The 7,430-nt window shown below is 41.7% G+C and overlaps 1 pseudogene; it reads left to right on the top strand.

Moving 5' to 3' along the window:
* The first annotated feature begins 5,264 nt into the window (after positions 1 to 5,264).
* On the top strand, positions 5,265 to 6,031 carry LOC114635567 (annotated as a pseudogene).
* The last annotated feature ends 1,399 nt before the right edge of the window (positions 6,032 to 7,430 follow it).

Genomic DNA, 7,430 nt, shown 5'->3' with positions numbered 1-7,430 from the left:
TATACAAAAGAAAACCCCTGGGTTATGTACTAAATGCAGGAAGGGATATCATTGGGCCAATGAATGTTGCTCGGTTAAGGACATTCAGGGAAAGATTATTCAACATGATCCCTCCCCAACAGGAGGAGATGAAGACATTTCAAAAAACGGGTATCCGGGCCCAAGGTCTCAGGGCCCCAAAAAATATGGGACACAAGCCTACAACCGGGGGACACCTCTAGCTGCAGAGCTACAAGAGGTTCCGCAGGGTTGGACCTCCGCTCTATCTCCCAATTCTTATTAATGCCACATGAGGGTGTGCAACCTATCCCGGTTTTAAAGGTCCCCTGCCTGAGGGAAGCGTCGGCCTTATTCTAGGCCGCTCCTCTCTTACCTTGAAGGGGCTTGTGGTTCATCCTGGTGTGATAGACCAAGATTATACAGGAGAACTTCAAGTTCTCTGTTCTTGTCCACAAGGCATATTTTCCATCTCCCCTGGAGATAGGATTGCTCAGTTGGTTATTCTTCCAAGTTTACATAATTGCTTTCCATCCACCGGGGTGCCAAGAGGTGCCAATAGGTTTGGTTCTTCAGGAACTGACTTTGCTCATTTAGTAGTGGATCTCAAAACTAGACCCACTTTACAATTAACAATAGAAGGGAAGAGTTTTACAGGAATTTTAGACACAGGAGCTGATAAAAGTATTATTTCCTCCAACTGGTGGCCTAAGGCGTGGCCTGTTACACAATCATCCCACTCCTTACAAGGATTGGGATATGAGGCCAACCCTACAGTCAGTTCATGCTCCTTGACTTGGAAGACGCCAGAGGGTCAGACAGGAAGCTTTATACCTTATGTGCTTCCTCTCCCCGTTAACCTCTGGGGAAGAGACATTTTGTAAGACCTGGGACTGACACTAACTAATGAGTACTCTCAACAAGCTATTAATATTATGAAAAGGATGGGATATAAGGAAGGAAAAGGCCTTGGCAGAAAAGAACAAGGAAGGTTAAACCCAAGTTCACAAGAAAGTAATACAGGAAGACAAGGTCTGGGTTTTCCCTAGTTGCCACTGAGGGCTCCTTGCCCATACCCTGGCTTACAGAGGAAGCCGTGTGGGTTCCTCAGTGGCCCCTATCCTCTGAGAAATTGGAAGCTGCTACAAGGCTGATTGAGGAACAGGCACAGCTTGGTCATTTAGAACCTTCTACTTCTCCTTGGAATACCCCTATTTTTGTTATAAGAAAAAAATCAGGAAAATGGAGACTTCTCCATGATCTAAGGGCCACAAATAGACAGATGCGGCTGTTTGGCTCAGTGCAATGAGGCCTACCTCTGCTCTCTGCTTTACCTAAGCAGTGGAGGATAATAATTATAGACATTAAGGATTGCTTTTTCTCCATTCTCCTACACCCGCAAGATAGGCAAAGATTTGCATTCACCTTACCTGCTGTTAATCACCTTAAACCAGACAAAAGATATCAGTGGAAAGTTTTGCCTCAAGGCATGGCCAATAATCCTAACATGTGTCGGCTGTATGTACAAATGGCCCTTGAACCTGTTAGGAAGCAATTTCCTTCTCTGCTCTTGATTCATTTTATGGATGATATTTTAATATGCCATAAAGAGTTGACCATTTTGCAGAACTCATATCCTTTATTAATTGCTACATTAAGACAGTGGGGTCTGCATATTGCCACAGAGAAGGTCCAAATTTCAGAAATTAGTTCCTTTTTAGGGACAGTTATTTACCCTGAGAAAATAGTTCCTCAAAAATTAGAAATTCGCAGAGATCATTTACATACCTTAAATGATTTTCAAAAGTTATTAGGTGATACAAATTGGTTAAGACCATTTTTGAAAATTACTTCTGCTGAATTAAAACCTTTGTTTGACATTCTGGAAGGAGATTCCCATATTTCCTCACCAAGAGCACTAACACCGGCTGCAAGCCATGCCCTGTGATTGGTGGAGGATGCCTTGCAAGAAGCTCAGCTAAAACGCATTGATGAGACCAAAACTTTTAATTTGTGTGTCTTTAAAACCAGACATTTACCAACTGCTGTGTTATGGCAGGATGGGCCCTTATTATGGATTCATCCTAATGCATCTCCTGCAAAGATTATTGAATGGTATCCAGATGCAGTTGCTCAGCTTGCCCTACGGGGATTAAAAGCAGCTGTCACTCATTTTGGAAGGGAGCCTAAAGTTTTAATAGTGCCTTATACTGCACATCAGGTTCAAATATTAACTGCTACCTCTGATGTTTGGGCCGTGTTGGTCACCTCCTTTAATGGTCAAATTGATAATCACTATCCTAAACATCCCATTCTACAGTTTGCTTTAACTCAAGCTATTGTATTTCCGCATATCTTATCTCAGAAGCTGCTCCCGGATGGAGTGGTTGTTTACACAGATGGGTCAAAAACAGGTGTGGGTGCCTGTGTAGTTAATAATAAAGTCACTGCCAAACAATACCATGAGACCTCACCTCAAGTTGTGGAATGGTTGGTAGTATTAGAAGTTCTTGAAACCTTTCCAGGCCCTTTAAATATTGTTTCAGATTCCTTTTATGTAGTAAATGCAGTTAAAGCCTTAGAAGTGGCTGGGCTAATTAGACCATCTAGTAGACTTGTGGAAGTTTTTCAGAAGATTCAATTTGCCTTAGTTAATAGGAGATTCCCGGTTTTTATTACACATATCAGGGCTCACTCAAATCTACCAGGTCCAATGTCTCATGGGAATGACCTAGCAGATTGAGCCACAAAATTGGTTGCTATCGCCCTATCCTCAAAATTGGATTTGGCTAAAGATTTTCATAAAAAATTTCATGTGACAGCAGAGACGTTACGTCGTCAGTTTGAGATAACTAGAAAGGAAGCTAGAGATATAGTTACTCAATGTCAGAATTGCTGTCAATTTTTACAAGTGCTTCATGTAGGAATTAATCCACGAGGAATTCGGCCACTACAGATTTTTGCCAAATCTGTATTTACTCACATCCCAACCTTTGGCAAATTACAATATTTACATGTTTCCATTGACACTTGTTCCAGAATTATATTTGCTTCTCCATTGACCGGAGAAAAGGCAGCACATGTTATTCAGCATTGCCTTGAGGCATGGAGTGCCTGGGGGAAGCCTAAAATTCTTAAAACAGACAATGGGCCAGCTTACACTTCTCAAAAGTTTAGACAATTTTGTCGCCAAATGGAAGTAACCCATCTGACAGGTCTCCCTTATAACCCTCAAGGACAAGGCATCATAAAACGGGCTCATCCCACTCTTAAGTCTTATCTAATAAAACAAAAAGGAGGAGTCGAGGAGGCTCTACCCTCAGTGCCATGAGTCACCGTTTCTATAGCACTTTTTACCTTCAATTTTTTAAATCTGGATAGTCAAGGCCACACGGCAGCTGACCATCACTGTTTAGAGCCTGACAGGCCAAAAGAGATGGTCAAATGGAAGGACATCTTGACTGGACAATGGAAAGGCCCGGATCCTATTTTATTAAGAGCCAGGGGAGCGGTTTGTGTTTTTCCGCAGGAAGAAGACAACCCGTTTTGGCTACCAGAGCGACTGACGCAACGACTCGCGATATTAGAAGATGACACCCAGGTGGACCTTCCAAACTCTGATGACAGCCCTCGTGCTGATCCAAGGGATACAGGTTCCTAGTATATCGGGGGAAAAACGATGGACCATATTATCTGCCTTTCCAAAACCCATACCAGTCAGACATAATGTAGCTAATCTGTCCAGGAAATTGTCTCAATATCTTGCAGGAAATTGGTCAGAAAACTTCGATGAGACACTCAAAAATTGAGAGCGACTGTGGTGACCATCAACTCGATGCGCGTGGATCTGTCCCTGACTGAGGGACTCTCCTCCTGGATCTCTTCAGCTTTCTTTTTATTTTCTTTTTCTTTTCTTTTTTTTAAGTGGGTGGGAGTAGGCCTGTTTGGTACGCCCTATGTTGTGGATTAGTGTTCATGCATTGGTTGGTTTGCAAACTCAGAGCTCAACAAAATCATTACAAGGCTATTATTGCCCAGGCGCTTGTGGCCATAGAACTAGAAGCTTCCCCTGCAGTGTGGCTATCACTGCTTCGAAAATAAGTAGTCTCCCCCTCACTAGTGGTGGTGCTAAATGTTGGGCCATCAGCCGTTGCACCCCAAAGGATTTGCCCATTGCACTGGGTCGGTGAGGAGTCTTGGCCTGGCTGGTCCTTGTCTGTGTAGCTGTGGTACCTGAATTTTGAGGCAAACAGCCCTTGCACCCCTAGGAGATGACTCCATTGCACAGGGATGGGTGTTTGCATCTCTTTCTGTTTCCCTTAGCCTTTGCACCCAGAGGACTTGCTTCCATTGCACCTGGTAGGGTAAGGGAGACTGTCTTAAACTATTAGTCCTTGATCGCTTATTCCCCCAAGATGGAATTTGCTTGATCAGGCTTGAGTTTGAGTCATGATTGGTACCACGCTAGACAGGCCAAGGACAGCCAGATGGACAGCTCCATCTTTTCATCTCCAGGCCAGCTGCCATTGGTCCCAACGATGAGAATAGGCTGATCCCATATGCCAGAGGTACACCAGGAGTGGTGAGTTTACCCGGTGACAGGCATTACGAGTGGCCACAACCTGGGGCGCACATTCTGAGAATGCCAGGTGTGGGTGTGCGACTCTCGTAGCCTAAGACAGAGAGCTCACCATTCTTTGGTGCTGGCTATGGAAGAACGTCAGCTAGCCTAAGACACGGGACATTGACCAGTGCCTGTTTAACAATACAAAAGGAGATGGCCAGTAGACAGATTCCTCAGCCGCTGTACCCAAGGGCTTTTGGTAAAGACACCCTATGAAGCCTCAAACACATCTATACGCAGTCCCTGCCCACTAAGGTGTTCGTTCCACGGATAGTAGGTCTGGTAAGTCAATAACGGAGCGGACAGATAAGCCTCGGCCACCTAAGACAGGGCAGCCCCGGGTGGGGAGGCTGACCCAGTGACAGGTAGGAGTTTGAGCACCGCCCTCCAAAGAGACTCATACCCGCTGTGAGACCCCCAAATATGGGAGTTATGAAACCTTCCCAGGGATCTCAACTACCACCCTCTGTAATAAAACAAAAAAGGGGGAGATGTAGGAAGCTGCGGCATGTGCTGGCAAAATCCGCCATTGCAATATGGCGCTGGCATCCGGTGCTCTTCCTAGTAAACAAGTAAACTGCGCATGTGCTATGGTAAAAGTGCGCCAAAAGTCATAGCCCATTCCAGGGTGTTTTGGCGGGCGATGAGTAGCAGCCAATCAGAGGTGAGCACACCGCTCTAAGGGTATATAAACAGTGCTTTTTCCAGGCCTGGGGTCTTCCACCATTTTGTTTTGGAATAAACATTTGCTGCGGAAGGATCCTGATGTGTGTCCGCGTGCGTTCTTGCTGGGTAGACGATTACACGCGCGCCACAGATTATCACAGATAAATTTCCATGGTAAAAAGCTGAAACTGGGCCCTGCAATCAGGAAACAAAATTTATGTACTTATCATGTTCAGCCACGTCCTTTGATCTTTAATCCTCCTCCTCCACCATAGTTCCAGAGTGTTTGGAGTAGTCCAAATGCTGAGACGTACGTGCAGCCTCCAACTATGATGAATCCTATCACTCAGTATGTTCAGGCATATCCTCCTTATCCAAGTTATCACTGGATATCAGATGCCTGTTTGTAATTATCAGATGCCACTGCAGTGGCCTGTTGGAGAGCAGAGGAGTAATGTTATACTTCTGGCTTATACAACTGTTAACTACCACTGCAGTGAAGTTGATCCAGGAGCTGACATATTGCCTAATGAATACTCAGTTCATGATGCTGCTCCTGCCTCTGGAAATGGCCCACAAAAGAAATCTGTGGACCAAAGTATACAGACTGTGGTCTCTTGTCTGTTTAATCCTGAGAACAGGCTCAGAAACTCTCTTGATACTCAAGATGACTACTTCAAGTAAAAAAGAGTACATCACTTTAGAAGAAGTTGGGCAGTACTTAAATCTTATCATCTCTTCTAACTTTCTCATCTCAAGATGTTGTTGATTTTGAATATTAAAAGAAACTGAAAATTTTTCACTATTATAGGAAATTTGACAAATCACTCAAACTTTCTATAACAGTTATATTAGATTACCTAGTTTTATGTTTAATCTGTCCATTAGATGTTTATATAGAAACTGGTTCTGTGTTCATATAGTTAAAAGAAGAAATAATTGCAAGTAAAAAAAAGATAAAAAATCTTGAAAAAATCTATGAAAAATAGTTGAAAGAAATAACTTTTAAGATTTATCTTAAGTACTTTTAATTGAAATTATCATTTTAAGAGTTCAAAAGCAAGTACTAATTTTCAAGAAAAGGATTTTATAAACCTATTTTGAAAGGTCAGAATTTTGATAGTTTTACTACAAGCATTTTACTTCTCAATAGGTACCAGAACAGTACAGTATTTACAATATTGTACTTTACATTTCTTATTTGTCTAAACATTTGTCACAAAAGCAGAATTTTTAGAACTGCATTTTTAATCAGTGGAACTCAATATATAGTTAGCTTTATTGAAGTCTTCCTTATCTAAACCCAGGAAAACAGACTCTTAACAGTCCAATCAGTGGGTCTTAACATTTATACAAAATATTTTACCCTTTATCTAGAATCCACACATATGCATATATCCTAGTTATTTGGTTGGGATGGTAATTAGGATATCTAAAATTCTGGGTATAATTTTGTTTAAAGAATCCAAGACAAACTAAAATTCACTAGGTGTATAAGCTATTCTTTGTGAGTTAATACTCTTTTTTTTCTTAAAATGCTAAACTCAATGGCTGTCTTAAAATTGTGCAAAATACTGGTATTAAAGAGTGCTGATTTTTTTATGTCACTTAAAAGTTAATCAGAGAATCTGAAAGAAATTGTTTTTATAAAAACATTCAAAATATTAGTTGTTACAGAGTAAATGCATTTTTAGTTTTGTTAGTCTATTGTATTTCCCTCTGTAAAGTGAAATATGCCCCAAACAGTCAAAGTAGGCAATTTTGACATTTCTAAACCACAAAATTTGTTTTATAAATGTATCCCAAGAATATGCTAAAGTGAATCTGTTTTTAGATTAGATGGACATTAGATCATTGGACATTATGAATTGTGACAGCAGAGAACCGTTGTACCCACAGTCTTTTGCAATCTTACTCCTATTCTGTCAGGATTGCTCCTTGGTATAAAGTAGACAAGTAACAGTTATGAGCAGAGCAGTTCAGGGGACCTTAGTCTAACAAAAACAATTGACTGAACATCATCTGACCTGCCAGGGACATGAGTTTTAAAATGCCTTGTTGTCTATATTGTATTAGCCCTTTCCCTGAAACTCAGAGATTCCACTTACTCTAACTTAATAGAACCCAGTGGTTCAAATCACAA

This window comes from Grammomys surdaster, unplaced genomic scaffold (genome assembly GCF_004785775.1).
Source record: "Grammomys surdaster isolate TR1022 unplaced genomic scaffold, NIH_TR_1.0 112594, whole genome shotgun sequence".
NCBI classification, from domain to species: Eukaryota; Metazoa; Chordata; class Mammalia; order Rodentia; family Muridae; genus Grammomys; species Grammomys surdaster.
This window is presented reverse-complemented; position numbering and strand designations above follow the sequence as displayed.